Genomic DNA, 19490 nt, shown 5'->3' with positions numbered 1-19490 from the left:
CATTCCGATACATTAGAAAATACTGTGTAATGCATTGTGCCTAATTAAAAAAGCATTACTTTTTCCTTCTTTCTTAAAAAGACAAAAAAGAAAAAGAAAGAAAAAAATATCTCAGCAGCAGCGGCGGGCGGCTGAGGAATGCGAGACAGGAATGCTGTCCTATTACAAGAAAGGGGGTTTGATCACTGCAAACAATGTCTTTGTGTTTTCTGCCCGGGCTCTAGTCACGCAACGCGGTGCGCACGCCTTCCTGCAGCGCCGGCTCTGCGCACACCGGGCGCTCGCGCACCTGCAGCTCAGCATCGCGTGCGGCGCAGGTACTCGGGCTCGCGCGGGACGGGCTCCAGCGCGCGGGCCGCCGCAAGACACGGGCTGGACTCGGGCCGGCACCGCGCATGCGCAGCACAGGCCGCGCTTGAGCCACGCTGCTTCTGTCCGGCTCGTGTGTTTCCGTATATGACCGCCGCTGCATTTTCGGTGCCCGGACAGTTGGGCAGCGCTTTACAGTAAAATTAAGTACATTTCATAAGGTGAGCCAATACCTAAACTGAACATGTCAGGTAATATATACAATTAAGGCTGATCTCTCTCCCACACAAGAGGACGAAGATAAGCGTATCTGATCATCCTCATCAGCACTGTTGTTGTTGTTGGTGATGAAGATGAAGATGATGTGGTTTTTGCTGTTAATACGATTGTCCCTAACTTTAAACCAAATAAGCCAATAATCATTTGAAGATTGTCGTCCACACATACATTGATAATACATGACATCATAATCATTATAACCTACACACAGTATTCCCAGGCAGGCATATACAGACAGACAATTAAGGACCACTGCAACATTATCAGTAGTTTCTCTGGTTTTACTATTTATAGGTATGTGTTTGGGTGAAATGAACATTTTTGTTTTATTCTATAAACTTTATTCCAACTAAAAATATGAATGGAATGGAATGGAATGGCTGCCATACATGTAGACATGCTGACTTAAGAAAAAAAGCAGTGGTCTCTTATTTTTATTCCAGAGCTGTATAGTGATTATGACAATGTTGATTATGCATCATTTCTCGACATTTACATATTCTGCCACCACACACGCGTACACCGCTATGTTCAAACTGCAGAGCCTTGTTAACAGGTCAGATCTATGCACGTTTGTTCTAACACCCCAGTCTGTGATTTCTCAGGACACAGATGGACACGCTTTGCTCGGTGATGTTGGTGAAGGAACAATCTCCTCTCAGTGTTCAGTCCATTCCGGGCAGATCCAGCGCTGGTATTAGCAGTCATTGCTTTTGCGTGCTAGTAACTTGAAAGATTCCTGAAATAAAAGGGAGCCTGGGGCCAAGTGAGACTTGAAGGTGAGGTAAGTGAAACAAGCGGTGCATTCATAGGAAGGTGATTCAAAGCACTGATACCCTTTCCTTACGACAGCAGATAACTCCTTCACACCATTAAACTGAAGAGCACAAAGCCAGCTCTGCCCTTTCGGGGAGGGATTGCTTGAAAGAGTTGTTTGTATATTTATGCTTGGTCATATTTTGTGTATACATTTATGTATAATTAATATATGAGTTACAATAATCCTGATTTTTAAAATATCTATTGATTAACTGCACCTTCATAGTTGTGGTAAATAAATAAAGTAGTAGTAGTAGTAGTAGTAGCAGTAGCAGTAGCAGTAGCAGATAATACTAATGGTGGTAATAATCATAATCATAAATTAACCAGTCCCCAAATATTTTTTAAATAAATAATTCACGCTGCCTAAGTTTTTTTCTTTCTTTATTCTAAGTTGACGATTTTGTAACTTTTTAACTTTTTCAATTTAGTTTTACAAAGTAATTGCTTGTATATCAAATTGAATGTATTTGCAAAAACTACAATCTGGGTAGAACGTGGTAATTGCAACATTCATACTATAACATTCCAATTAAGAACATAGTGACTTCCAATTTCATTTAGAATGTGTGTGTGTGTGTGTGTGTGTGTGTGTGGGGGGGGGGGTAATGTAGTAGTAGTAGTAGTAGTAGTCATTATTTGTAAGAGTAATTCTGTAGTAAAGTGCAATTCGAGGGCGAGCGCACTGCATTTCCCGCGGTGCTGTGCGGTGGCGCGTCAGGTGAGCGGCGGGGCTGTAGGCTGCGCTGCAGTGAGAATGGCTCAGTGTGCAGCGGCGCTCTCATGCCTGGCGCAGTCTCTGGCTGCCGAGGGACAGGGCTACAGCAGAGCTGCAGCAAACCGCTGCAAATATCGCAGCTGCACACCAGCCGGGAGTGGGGAAATACGAGCACCTTCACATGGATATTGGATGGGGAGATGTTGGCAACATTGTGCTTGCGGATTTTTTGTGTTTAAATAAGGGATTTAAATGTGCAAGCTACACATTTCCAAGGTTACCCATTGGATTCGAGTGAACCTCCAAGGTCCATCTCTGTGAAAGTGTACCTGTTGGGAAACTAAATATCCTCACTGGATCAGCTTTGCTTTTGTCATGCTTTCTAAACAAAAAAGAAAGTGCATTGTTCTGATGGTGGAATATCCTTTACAAACACGACTTTGAACTACTTTGATGCCATATTTTAAAGTACTTCAACGGCATCATGTGTGATTCTCATGGATACCGCTTTATGGACAGACACAGTGATTTTGGTGTGGGATGCCTATGGTCCGATACATGGACTCCTGGCTTAAGGTTGATGAAGAGACTGTCCCCTGGATCCATGGGGGACCCCCGGCGCAATGGAGTATTATTGTCACCTTATGGGAATGGACAACTAGCGCACTTTGGGTTTGGATTCACAGTGCCATGACTTGGGATACTTACTTGGCCAGTATACCCGGAATGCTTGACTCGTCTTCTGTTTCACTATTTTGGATTATACAATCTATCACATGGATAACACACTGTTTATCTAACGCACTAATGGAATAATTGGAGCATCTCCGGATTTAACATTGAGGTAAGCGTCTCCACAGGTTTAATATGACAGTCTTGATTGACCTATTGTTGGGAAAGAGTGACACAGACACATCCACATACATCCACTGCAGCTATGTATGGGCCAGTATCTCTTGTTTATACCCTAGTAACATTCAGCGTTTCTGCAACATTTAACAGTGTTGCTGCAACGTTACATTGTTACCTGGGTAATGCATCAAGCCAGTAAGGTAAAACAGTTCAAACTCGTGCGATTCACGTTTTCATTTCATTAAATCGATTTGAACAGTTGTTACACTGGGATGTTTGGTTTCTCCGTCACCTTCACGTTGGTGGTTTTGGGGCAGTCTGCACTTGTTTCACCGCTGGGTGAAGTCCTGTTCCGTTACTTTTTGCTGGAGTTCAGTGAAACAGCGCCTACCAAGGGCATGTCTTCAAAGGGAAGCCTGCGCAAATTGGGGATGTTTCGTTCAGTTGGTGGTTTGTTTCAGCTTTAGACTATAAAGTGAGAGAGAGAGAGAGAGAGAGAGAGAGAGAGAGAAATGGTACTGCGGTTTAATTGACTGAAAAGCAGCAACATCTGTTACCATTTTGCTTTTGTAAGTGTATGTGGGCTTCTATGTAGGCATAACAACGTCATGGACTACATCCTTGAGAATCCTACATCTCCTTTGAATGACTCGACCTGTATGATGTGCGTCTTTGTGGTAATGCAGATAATCTGGACATTTCTCCACAAAGTGCTAAAGACATGATCTATATATACATAACTAAATCAGCAAGAACAGCCGTGGTAAACTGACACCTGTACCCGTTTCTTTGACTTACTGTACACTTGCACTGGTAGGATCAAACACGCAGGTGTAATACTACCCTCACACCATTAGAATAGGATGAGGACGGATTATTTATATCCTAATTCCACACTCTTAAATAGGTATTTTGTTAATCTTTTTAAATGTAATCATTCTGTTGAAAGGTGTGACAGGATGATTTGAAGGAGGTTTGTGTTCTTCAATATGACCTGCTGTAGGCCCTTATATAATTCTTCTCCTTGGCAGCTGTGTCCACTCCATGCTTTTTGAATGGGCTTATTCAGAGTCAACCAAGCCTCTGTCCACCTACAGTGCCTCAACTCAGGTGCGACTAAACAACCTTACCTTTGATATAGAAGCACATTTCTACCGTGAAATATATGGCAGGGGACATCTTGTTTTTTCTTTTGAAAGTGAAACTGCCCAAGATCTCAAGGAATCTACCATGACAAATCTATTACTAATTATTTAAACAAATACCATTTTTGTTGCTTATTTAAAACAAAAAACAATTGTCTTGCCATATTCATTGGCAATGTTCTAGTAATGCATGAAAACAGTCAGAAGTTGCCTATGATCATATATTGTTCAAACTTAATTATTTGAACAATGTCATTTTCAACAGGAAATAAAGATACACCCACTCAGGTGCTGATGATCCAGAATGAATATTTGAATAACTTGCTCTGATGATGTTGGGTAACCCTTTAATTTAGGCATGAATGAAGTGTTAGTCACCCTGTTCATATGAAATGATACATTCAACAGGTTTGCTTTATATTAATAGCAATCTACATAGATTTTTGAGTAAAGTATTAAAAAAAAATGATTTACATATTTCACAGACTGTTAATGGTTTAAATATATGTAGCTGTTCCATATGTAACACTGAAAACAAAAGGGCACCTGAGCGATAAATTACCAATGTCAGTCGTGTGACTCATTCCCTTTCTTTAAAATGAATAATCTTGCATGTATTGTAATGTACAGAGTCAATTTATGAATATTAAGAATTCTGTGTTCTGTTGTCTCAAGCTGGTAGACTCTGGATCAATGGTGCCGAAGCCTAAACAGCTTTAAAACGATTTCTATCCAGAAAGTTTTGATAGAAATCGATTCCAGAAGCCACATGTCACCGAAATACTTTTCTCAACAACTTGCTTGTTTTTCTACAAATCCCCCACTTTTGTTATGACTAGGTTCGCCCTGGTTGTGCTCTAAATTAAATTAGCTTTAACCCCAAAAGATCCCTTAACAGCTGTGCAGCTAATCCAGGCAAGTGTGCTGTTTCTTTTTTTTTTTCATCTTCTTCTTCTTCTTCTCTGAGGTCCCCCTCTGAACTATTTGCAAAATCCAAGAAAAGCCACACAAAGTTGCTCTTTCTGTCTGAAGCACAAGGGTGACTGCCTCTTTCATGTCCCTTCCAATTGATGTAAATATTCCTATGCTTAGAATAACAGACTTTTTTTTTTTTAACTGAAAGCCATCCATTATTTGAGGCATTTAAATCTCTTCTCTGCATCCCAGCACCCGCGCCACCCCCCCACCCCTAGCACCCCCCCTCAGAAGTCTATTTATTTACTCGATTAGAGTTCTTTAGTTGCCACTTAAGAGGATTTGGTCTGAAGGGAGAACTGAAGGCCTCTGTACAATACAAGGTTCCCTCAACCTCAGGAATCCCATACGAAGTACAAGGCCGCAGCTCCTGTTGGGAATGCGCTGAGGAAATGTGAACAGACTGGTATGGAGTCCTGTAACACATGAGCCAGTGTGTAATGACCTCATAAAGCACCTGTGACTGGCAGAAGTCATCCTGCATACTGATATTATTTGTATAGCATGTGTTTTGCACCTGAAAGGCATTTTATAAAAAAAAAAAAAAAAAAAAAAAAAAAAAAATCAGGTCCCTGCAACTTGCTTGCCTTAAGTCCTAAATTGTCTACTGTGTGCTTTGGGGCTCAGCAAGTCACCTGTTTTGCTCCAGACACAATCTGGTCTCATGCAAGACTGAGCTTAAAATACCTGTTATTTTTGAGTATTCTCAACCAAACACTTATACCTGAGAAGTAATGTTTTTATGGATATGCCCTTCAGTGAATGGGCTTGTTTTGTGTGTGTGGACTCGTTTGTAAGTCAGAGCTCTGGATGTCAAGCCATTGATTGTTTATCGGTCTGTAGGCCTGTCATGGATGTTGGAATAATCTCAAAAATAAATGAAGGGGTGGGGAAACAAACATCCTTTTAAGCATTCACTGTGACTCTGTGGCTCTCTTCCAGAATAACAGTGCAGGAGTACAGTTCTTGAGCATGAGCTTTTCCACAACTGCCTGCCCCAACAGTACAGTAGCTGGAGCACAGACTGCAGTGCGAAACATTCAATTCGAAGGTCCCGTGACCTGTGACAGAGACCGTGTTTCTCCAAACAATAATGGCTTCACCCAATTTGAAGTCTCCTATAGCTGAAAGGGGTCTCTGTAAGTGGCTTCAGGGGCATTGAAGCTTAGACAGGCTTCTTACAGTGTGTACCAGAGTAGACTGAGAAGGAAAACACAGCTCCTCCACCCCACAGTGTTTCAAAATAACATTCCTGCTCACCCTGTCTGTCATAAATCTGATTCGAAGGTGGAAGGTTAATAACCCAGGCAGCCAAGAACAGAGTTCATGGATTTACAGCAGGTTCCACAGCCGTTCCAGGACTAAAAGCATATCCTAACAAGGCTTTCACTATGCTTGGTTTTTAAAATATGCATCATAGGGCGCACAACCGTCGGAGATCAAACACAAACGACAATCCAGTATTCAACAAAATATAAATTTATTAAGAAATGCTCAAAATATATGCCTTCCTCAGTGTACCTTATATTTGTTATTCCCCCATTAGAAGCAATAAAACCCAAATGACTCAAAAGGACCTATTAGGTGTATAGTTATTAATACATGCCTGGTAATAAATTAGTTTTGTTTTTCAACTCTGATGCATGGTGGAGCGTCTGTTTACATTTTAAATCTGCAAGTCTCTACTTTCTTTTGACCCTGGATGTTTAGCTACTATCACAGTCCATATTGATATTGTATGTTGTTTTTGAAAGAAGAGTTTTGGCATGTGTGATTTCATTCCACATCAGTTACTGAAGCCTCGACTAAATTACACTTGTGCCGTTAGCTCTTGTACTGTGTGTATCTCCATGTCTGTACAGTGACAGTTTTTTTTAAATCTCAGTTTCCACAATTTAGAGACTGATTTCAATTCCCCCTCCCAAATTTGTTCTACATAAAATGTTTTCAACAACCCTCCCCTACAGTAAAATTACCTTTTAGGTCTGATAATACCAGAGTTTTTTCCAAAGCATTTGAATGGCTGTTCGGCTTAAAAGAAAGATATATTAATTAACTGGACTTTGTGTTAGAGTAAACATGCTTACGTACTTAATCTCCATTCACCTCACTTAATTTGTAAATTATTATTAACAACAACCGCAATGATGATACTAATAATACTCCTTTATGAAAATGGTTCCTTTTAAAATGTTCTTGCAATATAAAGACTGAACTCAGTAGCTTAGATTTGTGTATAATTACACCCACCGATAGGGAGAAATCAGAGCCCTGGAGACACATCGCAACAGGAGTTTAAATACTGTCAGGAAAACCCAAGACAAGCACACACTGACAGATGAGTTCAACTGAAACAATTTCTGAAGAGGGCACACATGCTACCCCCAGCATAATCTTGTGCGTCTCTTCCTGAGCGTGCTGGGACAATACGTACCGCTTCCCTCTAAGGAGGGGGCTGATACAGCACAGTGGAGGGCTGCCTGTCACGGTGTGATTTGTGAATAAAATCTGGCCTGAAACCTCGGTGTCCAAGCAGTTTGGTGGCCGTGACATTCTCTGGGCCTGACTCGATTAATTGTGTTCCATTCAGTAGAGCAAAACAGTGATTTTACCTCATTTATGCAAATCTTCACCATCTCCAACTTTGTGGCTCAAAACATCACACTACTACTGCTCAGACCTTGCCAGTTGGCGAGGTCGTTCTGAGGTGAGCCAGTTTGCTGTTTCTAAGAGAGAGAGGAAGAAAAAACAATAACCTAAAACTTTGCACTCCAGAAACTCAGTTCACATACCACACTTTTTAAGTGGATAGAATTGCATTTGCTATAATTATTACTATGATGATATATCCTGCAGTGCTGAAAACCATACTTATTACTGTTGAATGGTATTGTATTGTAGTGAAAAAACACCAAAACGAAGTGGGTTAAATACCATCGACTGAAATAGCTGCTTGTAAGATTATTAATAGTAGTTCTATTAGAGGCACTCGCAGTGTTATTGGTCAACTAATCCCTGTAACGGTAATAAAATGTCATTTATGAACCTGCACCCCCTCTACCCAGTAAGGCTCACTGTGTATAGGGGCTGTACATTGGTAGTTGTTAAACATTTAGAAGGAAGGTATGTTTCAAGAGCCCTTAACAGTCCTTCTGTACATTCTTAAGACATAAAGCATCTCTATTTCTTACTCCCACCCCCCCTCCTTCTTTCAGTTTCTTAGCCTTAAAGAATTCCATCTATTGTTGAGCCCCAGGACAGAGACCCCTCTATGCCTGTATATGGTGGAGCACAGTGGCTCCCTCTTTTTACCACCCCTTCCCCCCCCAACGACTCCCCTTCTATACCCCCCTTCCCCCCCCCCCCTCCTTCATTAAAATCTTCTTGGAACAAGTCTTCCTTTCTCCTCTGAAGAGGGACCTTCTGTCTAACGCCAAGTGACTCTCAGGGCTAGCATTGACGGTCGGACACTTGGTTTACAAAGGGAGCTGAAGTGTCAAATAAACTCGGTCAGAGCCCCCGAGACACAAGAATTCCTTTATTTCATACCCCAGAGGGAGACAAAGGCAGACTTTGTGTCAGTGAGCAGGCCCTGACAAAACAGTAGGGCTTTTTTTTTCTCTCTCCTTCTTTCCTTTAACAAGGAGAGGGGTATGAGGCTGTAAATCAGACTTCCCCTGATGCAGCCACCCCTCTCTCAGCATCTGTCCAGAGCACGGCAGCATTCACTGACTAGAACGCCCGTTGTGGGGTGGAGTCTTAACGATCCTGTTAAATACATTCTGTTGCTTTTCTTATTGAAAGCATTGCACAGCTTAATTAGTGATTACAAAGAGATAATGCATTTAAATTCATATTGAAAACTTGGGGATGTGCTGGACACATTCACTGTCCAGTTGTGAATGAAATGTAGCTGTGTATAGTTTTTTCACAATGTATTATTTGTTCTACCTAATTGTTGTTGTTGTTATTTTACCATTACTTAAGGTTTCTGTTTATTCCTCATGCTTTGCCTGATTAGTTATTTCTGGTATCAGGATTGTACTATTTAAATAAATTAATCCCTGTAACAAGTGGACTGCAGCTCACTTGTCTGACTGGTGTTTTGTTTTGTACTTACTCCTTTTCTCTGGATTTCTTAGGTCCTGCAAGTCTCTCAAATGCACCCTGCCTTAGCCATGTACTGGCAGTGCTGAAGTAAAACATGTTCCGATGACTTCCGCTGTAAAAACTGGACAACAAAAATAAAATAAAATAGACATAAAGGTACATTCTTCAAGCGTTTGATTGTTTGTGTGTTTGCATCTGTGACACACAATTGTCATTCTGTGTCGAAGGAGCATTCTTGACCCCTTCTTTGCGTAAATGCATTAAGTAAGACAGGGCCAAGAAAACATTGTTACAATGAACATTACTGGATCTGACTCTGGGTGTCGGGTGACGTTCATGTGGTAAGCCACAGGAAATAAATCATTCATTTTAAATTCAGGAGGTCATTCGTAGTTTAAAGACTCTTTCTGCAAGTGATGAGGTGTTTTGCTCTCCATTCTTGTAAAGAAAGTACTTCAGGAGTGCTAAAAAAAAAAAAAGTAATTTACTAGAGAGCAAATTTCAACGAGATATTAACGTATTAGTGCTGACAGATTAATCACTTCCCACAATGGCCTTGCATACTATGGAAACCTGGACACTTCAGAGTATTTGGTGGTCTCAGCCTAGTGTCCATTGCAAATTACAACTGCCTGTCCCAAAATGAGATCTGGGGACCCCAAGCGGTCCTCACAGAAGACTGAAGATTGAGATTACCCTGTTCTTGCTCTGAGGATATTGGAAAATGAAGGATTTTTTTAAATTGAACTTAAAAAGATGAGTCAGTACAGCAGCATTAAACTAAGATATTGACTGCTCTATGTCAGTGCAGGCAGCTGTTGCTTTTCCATTTTCCATGGTCAACGGTCCTGGATTATGAATTGTAAATCCAAGCGTCCAGTCCGCTCAGGATCTTCGAACATTCTAACCTTTAAACAAAAACATTTAAACTTTCTAACCTTTAACCATCTTGGGGAAAGTAAGACTTGGATTGCATGACATAGAGAAATAACATGAACAGGCTGCCTGCTGGAGTGACAGTGCAGATTATCTACTGTTACTATTATTATGATTAGTACGATTTGGCTCACAATTTTGGTGGAGGCATCTCACAATTATGTAGCACAATTGGGTTATAAAGTTTGACAGGGTCCTTCAAAGCATGGTGTAGTACAAGTGTCACATAGGCCTTGACCAATACAAAACATTTATCCACTTGCCAGCTGGGATTTTATTAACCCCGTATTTGGTGGCAGGTTTCAACCAGGCAGAAGGAAGAATCCTCTAATATAGATGATGGATGTGCCATTGTGGAAAGTTGTTAAACAAAATAAGGAATATAAAAAAAAAGAAGCATAGATCCTAATGTTATAGAGTGATGCAAAGTACAGTACAGGATATTGCAACTGTTGTAAACTTTCACATTCTTCCCACTCAGTGCTCTCACTAGAAACCTAGTGGAAAAACTTGAATTACAGATAAAAGGTTAAAATGGTATTTATAGGACCGTAGTGAGAGTATTGAGCAGAAGGTTGAACGCTCACTTATGTAAATATATTGTTAATGTACAACATTTTAATGGCGTGTTTATTGGTCTTTACTCAGTGCTCATTAGCAAAGTCTAAACTGAAGTGTCGCCTGAAGGCTTGCAGTTTGCCAGCGGATGCTTAGAATTATGTGCACTTACTGACATATTGGCACTTTATGAATACGCTCCTCAGTTTTTGAAGAGTTGCTGGTTTGATTTAAAAGGTGCAGAGTTTAAATGCAAGCAGGTGGAAAAAACTGGTCATTTTGAAGTTTAGTACTGCAACAATGTGTTAATTTAACACCTGAACAAACTGAGGGCCTTTGAAGTTGCTGAAATGTATTTTATTATTGTCATGTGTATATATGTATGTAAAATATATATCCATCCATCCATTTTCAAAACCGCTTATCCTGGTGAGGGTTGCGGGGGTAAAATATATAATATACTCTTTTTGAGGGCAAAGGTAACTCTGTAGATCATTCTGTTTTAGGTTGTGAGAATATTTTTCACCAATTTCTTTTTTTAGTTTTGGTTGCATTACGAACTTTCCCTTCATAGATGCAAATAACCTACAAAGAAGAAATCGAATCTAAGGTCTCCTTATTTATTTTTTTCTCTCCGTCTTTCTTTCTCTCTTTCTTTCTTGAGAGCGACTTTAAAGTGTGTCAAAACAGGAGAGTTGTCATTTATTAGCTGAAAGGGAACAATGGGCGGCTTGTCTCTGGGGAGCTGGGGCTCACGGTAGCTCGGGGAGAGTGGCCTGAGATTGGGCCGCCTCCGACTGAGAACAAGCAGTCGTCTGATCGGAAAAAACTGCTGACCCTTGGGGAGGAAAATAGCACCTTTGTTTAGAGGTGTGTGTGTGTTTGTGTGTGTATGTGTATGTGTGTGTGAGGAGTGAAAAGAGACAGGGGGAAGAGGGGAAAGTAGATGGGAAGGTAGGCACACCACTTTTTTTTAATTTTATTTCTTCCCCTCCATTAGTTTTTCCGCACCCTAACGTTGCGCTCTTTCTGTGGAAGTGTAGCAAAAAGAAATACGTTCCTGCCTTCTTACTTCAGCAACCATAAAGGGCCTCTGTCCTCTATCCGTTTGGCTTCATGGCATGCTCTCTTGGTTTTGGTCTCAGGGCAGGTGGAAAAGGAGAGAGGCTCGATTATGTAACTGTCCCAGACAAATCTTACAAGAATCAATGAATAAGTTGTACTCCACGTCAGGGCACGAGTCTCAAGTCTGACGCTAATTTTCCACAAGCAACAAGTATTAACTTTGGATTTTGTTGGAGACTATAAGGCATGAGCTGTAGGCATAGCATATGTCATCCCTCACCCGCAGAGAGAGAGAGAGAGAGAGAGAGAGAGAGAGAGAGAGAGAGAGAGAGAGAGAGAGAGAGAGAGAGAGAGAGAGAGAGAGAGAGAGAGAGAGAGAGAGAGAGAGAGAGAGAGAGAGAGAGAGAGAGATGTCTCTGCATCTGAAAAGTCAAGGGTGATATAACTTATGATGGATTGGTTTGAGATCATAACATTAAGCACTGGAAAAAATACCAAATTCAAAACATTTAGAAACATAAAGTGCTGTAAAATTCTTACCTGCCAATTTTTGGGTTATTCTTGATTTGGGTCGGTCATAGGGTGATCAGTGTTAGGGGGAAGGGATCTACATCTTCATCTGCTCCATACTGCCACATGACTTTGTGACTAATATCACAACCAATGTGCCAGCCTTCCCTGTTTCTGTGTCCCAGTCCTCGGCCTGTGTCAAAAGCCTCTCTTGAACAACCCCTTGGGTGGCTGACGGAGGTTTAAAGCAATTGTAATTTGAAAATATAGGTAAACATCACTTACACTTCTGCAATTCTCAGCTGCTTTGCATTTATCTTGGCTACATGCCAGCTCCTTAGTGCTGGTTTTCCCCCCCTGAGGCAGAAACTATTGTCTTGTAAAAGTTGTACATGAAAGGCTGGAGTTTTGTTTAAAGCAGGAAGGTATGTGAGTGTGTGGAAAAAGTACTATATTGCTCTTATTCCTAGAAGGAAATTACAGTTTAAGACTGAACCTACATTGCCTAAGGCTGGGGTCTTGGGCTTTGGGTGGGAGTGAGACTCTGTCAGAGAGAAGGATCATCTTTCACCTGTCTGCCTCTCATTGCAGAATGGAGTTATTAACATAAAAGGAGAGGGGTAGTTTGTCACCTTTCCCCGTAAAAGCAGGGGTCTCCATGGGTCAGGCATGAAGAAAAACAGAAGAAGAATGAGGAATAGTATTTACTGTTTATTACAGGAAAAAAACTAAAAAACCTCAGACAGTGTCTATATTAAGGATAACCAGTACGCCTGTCCTATTCCTATTATATTCTTATAAATCTTGTCCAATTCTAGATTTATATACTGTAGTATAGATAAATCAACTCTGTGATATATATAAGTTGCTTCATTGTTTCACTGAGATACCTCTGTATGTGCTTTTGCACTCTGCGCTCCACTTAAGTTGACATGCATGTGGAGTTGCAGAGTAATCCTCTGCTGTACCTTTGTAATCAGATCTCTGTTTCTAAACCTTTATCCATGCAACCTATCGACAGTTCATCCACTGGCTTCTTCACAATCTAACACATTGTGTCCTGATCAAAATTGTGCTTCATAATGAAGCTTATCATTTTTTAATTGATGGATGGATTGATTTTATGTTTACTGTGATTTGAGTGCTAGGGCAAATAGTCTTAATGCAATTCAGTAATTGTTTATTGGATGTATTTTTCATAGAAATTACATACAAGCCAAACACCAGTTTTGTTCTGCTACACTGATTTGGCTTTGACCCAGTAAAATATAGTCTAAAAGCTGTTAAATGCAATTTGATTTGATCATGAGAACTTAAAAAGTAAAGACAGAATGATATTTAAGAGTTGGCTAAACTAATTTTGCTTCTGTGGATTGGATTCAGTTTTTGGAGGAATATCGTCTTGCTAAAGTGTTATCTTGACAAAGAATGCTTTCAAAGTCTCCATTTTCAGCTTTTATAATATATATATATATATATATATATATATATATATATATATTATAAAAGCTGAAAATATATATATATATATATATATATATATATTTCTAAATATGAATGGAATGTAAGTGTAATATTTATGTTGAACAAAAATCTCAATAGAAATGCCGCTATACATTGATATAGCAGCTGGGGAAAGCATTATTGGCAAGTCTAATAGTGAAACAAAATCTTGTACTTAGTGAAGATCTTCCGAGATGAAAACTGTTACATTTTTTTCTTTCTTCTTTTCTCAAATCTGTGCTTGATGTTCCATCAGCTAGCGTGTGTTTTTCCATTTCTCCTTGCGTGAAGCCTGTCGCAGCGTGGTGTGGACGGCTGCGTCTCCCCGCCTAAGCAGGCAGGAACGTGAAGTTCAGTGCGTCAGTGAGATAGCTGTGCCATAGGTTTTTTTTTCCCCGAGCCACTCTGTTCTATCCAGGGAAAATTAACTTGCCCTCGGCTCAGACGGCTTGTCTGTCTCATTATTTATTTTATAGGTACATCCCTGCTCAGTTGGTACACGAGAGGATAAAGACCCTGTATTCTTCATGCCTGCATGTTAACCACCATGTTTTTGTAATCACATAAAGAACTGATTTACGTGCGTCAACCTTGCTCATTTACCCAAGCTCAGCTGGGTGGAAATTAGTGGCAGAAGGATAGGACAGTGCATTGACTCTGGGTTCTCAACTGCCGTGATTTCAATATGTGGATGAGTTCCAAACTAAGCCTTTCTAAATTTGCTTGGTACTTACAAGTGCTCTCTGTCAATATCGCAACACAAGATATTGCACCTTATTCTGTTTTTCCATTTTAGTTGGTTTAAAATACAAAAAAACAAATTTAGAAACAAATATTATTTAAAAAATTATCCCGAAGCTTCAGTGGATCCATATCATGACTGTGCTTGGTTTGGGGCTGCCAATAGTTGGGAAAATACTGAAATTCACCCTTTTTTAAAAATTTGACACTTTCAGGGGGAACATTTTTAGTGAAAAGCATAATGTGAGAACTTGGTAGCCTGGTCTTTCTTTCTTTTAGGGGGTATACCCCTATCTGGTGCTCATTGCCATTTGTTTCTTATTGGAATATAATATTTATGTGGTGAAAATAGCAAGTGAATATCATTAATGTGAGCTAGAGAGGGTTCTTTGGAACTCTTTGGGGTTCATCTTTCTTGTAACAGACAGACAGACAGGTTACTTCTGGTTACACCATTCTCCTTTCAATGGGTTATGAAGTAATGTGCCCCCCCATCCATCACAGAAAAGTCATTAAACTAGACTTTACCTGTATTTACTCCATACAGCTCATTAAAGCACAGTCAGTATAAATAGCTTGGCAGTACTCTTGACCTTGCCTTGACAGGTTACCCCAGAAGGACAAAAGCCTGCCTGTTGCTGAAGTCTGCTGAGAGCGAGAGAGAGGAGTACAATGTAGGGGCAGAAACAGGTGGTCAGTTATTTGGTGCCTCTAGTTGGGAGAGGAAGAGCTGTTAGTTTATTCATAAAATTTTAAACCTTTAAATATATACAAAAAATAATATCCTGGTACTGGGAAACTGGGATTTGTTTTTCACTCTGGTTCATCCCGCACCCTGGTGATAAATGTGGGGGGAGACGGTCGTATTAGTCTTGGAAAATGGCTTAGTCTGAGGTTTGTTTTCAGAGGCACGTTGTCAGCAGCACTAAAACCAAAGGGACTGTAAAGTCAGCCCTGGGGTGTGAAATAAACGCTTCTTTGTCATCAAAGGTTACTCGGCCACAAGCAAGTGATTTACTGTACTTTCATATCCTCCAGCGTCCAATAAAAAAGGGAAATAAATGCTGAAGTACCAGCTATTTCAACATTAACATCCACCACAGCCACGGGAGGCTCAGTAGAGGGCCTTGCTGCGTCTGCATGGCGACAGACCAAGTGTTGAACCCGAAAGCCCCTTGAACAGTTCTTTAGTCTACAGAAGATGCTTAATCCCAGAGGCTTGGTATTGTCATAGTCTTCTATTGCTGTTCTCGATCACTGAGGTGTTATCTGTGTGCCTTTCACATGCTGACATCTCAGACACAAGATTGACTCCAGAATCACCCTCTGAGGGCAGCTACCTTGAAAAACGTTCAGAGGTTTGTGGCGGTGGTCACTCCCGGAAGGCACACTTCTCGATTACACACCGGCAAGATAATAGGTTCCTCTGGCCAAACAGTTGGCAGCGTGTTTGCAGTTTAATGTTTGAGGGGAAGCTGTAAATACTGCGTAGATTTCACATCGCCTCAGCAGGTGTCTCTCCGGACAGTACCACCTGGGCTCTCTCGGCCGTATTCACTCCCATGCCCTTTGGTTCACTGATATTTGAGAAATATAATATCCAAATGAATTAAAAGGCTTCCTGGAAGTTGAAATGCAGACATAAGAAAATGGCAAATGTTCTCAACATCTTAAAGAAAATAAATATAATATAAGTTATATAAGCTCTCTTTCTTCCTTATTGTCTTTATTGAGGGTATATTTCTATCTTGTTCCTTTTCACATTCCTTTCTCTGAAATTCCACATTCCTACTCCCCTGTGGTCATTACTGACCCCATTGTTTGTCTGTAAGGCCTAGGAGATGGTCATACTATGTTACTAAGGCAGTTTGTGTTTTGTTTTATGGTGCTGTTGATGGTGCTGGTATACCTTTGTAGAAGGCCCTGCCTTGTAGTTACCACTTGACTGAGCAATCTTGGCTGGGAAAATGTATTCTGTTAAGAGCTGTGTGAAATTCTCACAGGATGAGTTCACTCGGCCTCACAGCTTTAAGTGACGCAGACCACCAGTGAGGAGGAAGAGGTTGATTTCCTTTTATATTTAAGACTTAAGGGTTCTGAAATAAAAATGTGATTTTATTTTATTTTTGGAAGCATAGCTTTAGCCCTGCAGCAAAGATCGTACATTGGGTTTTCCTGTTTATCCATGGCAACAAATACATAATGTTTCAAACGTTGAGTCAAAAAATACTTCCTCGTAATCTTCTATAGTTTTAAAAGAGTAAACAAGCAAATAAAATAAAAAGTCAGCTGTCATATCTCACTCTGTAGTTTTGTAACTTCTGCTTGCGTGTCGGGCAACCAGGCATCTGTCTTTGTAAATCGCTGCTGTAAACGTTTCAGCCCAGCACAGTGAGGAGAGGTGCTCAGACTGATTGTTCAGTTGAGCTCCTCAGAAAGACTATGAATTGATTACCTGAGATTTAGCTCTTCGATGCAAGGGCCACTGCTTGAATGGGCATAGACTGAGGCCTTTGTTAATAAAACCACTCACAAAAATATGAACATATCAATGAATCGTGCATGGTCTCCCGTAACACCATATCATCATGTTGAAGTTTCGGAAGACCAAAAAATAAATGAAATGAAGTCATGGTAATTGTCAGTGGATCAAATAAACTGATGGGATGTCACTATTGACCTCATCCAGTACACCTGAATATCTCATTAATTCCTGAGCAGCATTTATGAGTTGCTGGAAAAGCACACGTTTTCTTTCCCCCATGATGTTCAAATGCAACACCGGTTGGCGCCGAATGTTACATACATGGGATTTGATCAAGGGGTCCCAAATGTTCTGCCCAAGTGAGCCGCTCTGGATCACCTCGTCAGGGGCCGGGAATGAGTGAAAGGAGACTCGAAGAGTATGCTGAAGAAGTCAGCTCCAGTTTTAGTGTAAAATATGATGTTTGCAGTATGGAATTTCCTCCCTGAAAGAAGCCTAGTTTTTTCCCCCAACCTTTTCCTTCTCTTTGATATATACATTTATATTTATTAATTTTCTGTGTTGGCCCTCTTCAAGATTTCATGTGCATTCTGTTCCCCGTTCAGGGTACAATGTCTAGATGATCAGGTTAGGAACCCCTAAGGAATGAGATTAGATCCAATCTTATCATGTATCAAGGCTCCATGTTAGACACAGGCACCCAACATGCCTCCTGAGCTGGAGTGGTCTTATCCGTGTTTGCTTAAATAATACACAATTGCACTTAAAGAGTTTATTTTTTGATTACACTCAAGTAAGCAGAGCAAACCTTACACAAGAGAACTATAAATATATCTGAAGTACAGAGGTGGTGTTCACTGAGTTGACCTGCTGAATTTGACACAATTTTGGTATTAATTGTGACTCAGGAGGATAGGTTGTTTTGCTTGCTATTCATAAAATATTAGGGATAATTATGATCATTCTAGGAATTTCTACACCTTCAGGTAATGCAATTCTCTTCTAGGACAGTTGCAAAGGTGCTAAAACAGTGCTGAGAGATAGAGGGGGGGGGTAGAGAGAAAAGGAAGCCATAGGGGCAGGAACAGGTTGTTAGTTATTTGGTATCTGTCTTTGGGAGAGAGAGAGCTTTTAGTTTGTCCATAGAGTTATCTAAAACTTAGAGGCAGACAAAACGGCTTCAGATTTTCTTTCAGTCTTTAGTGACATCTGCTGGAAGAATGAAAACGTTTCACTCCTACATCCTTATGATTTGATTCCATAGTACCCCTTTCGGCCACTAGAGGCCACTAATGTAGAGATTATTCACTGCTGAATTAATTTATCAGAAATAGAGATGTATTTTAAAGCTATGTTTGGGTATAAAGTTTTCATTTTGCTGAATATTTTTGAGCAGTTTCTCAGCCATTTTTGTACCAGCACGTCTGGACTTGTTATTTTATTATTTTATGTACATTCATTGTTCAATTAGAAGACCTGTTTCATATTCAGTTGAGTCTCTTTGATAACAAAGTTAAATTGTTAACCAAACATATTAAGAATGAATGAGTTGAAAGTATTCCACTTCCTCTAAGTGCAATCATTGATCCTCGTGAAACAATTTACAGTATTACAGTAATCCCCGTAACATTTTAAATCAGATTAACTTACTTGAGAAATGTTTTATGAAATATTCATACAATTAAAACTGATTTATTTTTAATTTTTTAATTAGGCTGTTTCCACACTGCACATGAGCAACACAAGTGTAGAGCAATTCCTATTGTAGCATTCCTATTGGATATACGATAATAACTCTTGATGCCTTCAGTATTAGGGTCTTTTCCTTCTTTGATAGTTGTATGAATTTTAAAGTTCTACATTGTTATTTCTTTTTAAATTATTATTATTATCATCACATTATTATTCATAGTAGTAGTTATAGAATCACATTGCTGTTGTTTAGCACTCTATAATCACTTTCATTATTATGTTTTGTAATAGAACCTTTTACTTTTTTTTGGCACAACATCATCAACATCGTTATTATTATAATAATAATTGTAATGCTACATTTGTGTAATTTAGCACTATATAATCACCATATTTATTATGCTTATTAATTGTAGAAGTGTTATATTGGTAGCAGAATGTATTGTTTAAACTTTTAATGAATGCATACGTAACTAAATGTTTCCACATGTTTTAAACTCTTACTAATAAAGAGAGACCCACAGGGCCTGAAGATATTGAAAACAGGTCATATCTATAAAGCATTTACCAAGTTTTTTCTTCTTCCTATGACTCATAACTTTTAATTTGTAGGCAGTAGATTTTTATTTGTATTTATTTAATTTCAGTAGAACTTTGCATTTATTTTTTCCTGTTCAAATCTCTGCCAAACCTCACTTTATTATGCATATGTTGAGACTTTCCCGTTTAATTTTGTACAACAGTATATTTATTGATTAACACTTCATGAACAATCATTCATGTTGCATGAATG

The 19490-nt window shown here is 39.7% G+C and overlaps 1 long non-coding RNA gene across 2 annotated transcripts in view; it reads left to right on the top strand.

The window, feature by feature from the left end:
• The first annotated feature begins 2044 nt into the window (after positions 1-2044).
• Positions 2045-19490, top strand: part of LOC136749932 (uncharacterized) — an 89177-nt gene continuing 71731 nt past the window's right edge. Inside the window, exon 1 of one of the 2 annotated variants that reach the window (XR_010816813.1) lies at positions 2045-2969. This is a non-coding gene — a long non-coding RNA (uncharacterized LOC136749932). The remainder of the gene's footprint in view (positions 2970-19490) is intronic. The other variant, XR_010816812.1, reaches the window with a different exon arrangement.

Source organism: Amia ocellicauda, chromosome 5, assembly GCF_036373705.1.
Source record: "Amia ocellicauda isolate fAmiCal2 chromosome 5, fAmiCal2.hap1, whole genome shotgun sequence".
Classification (NCBI taxonomy): domain Eukaryota; kingdom Metazoa; phylum Chordata; class Actinopteri; order Amiiformes; family Amiidae; genus Amia; species Amia ocellicauda.
This window is presented reverse-complemented; position numbering and strand designations above follow the sequence as displayed.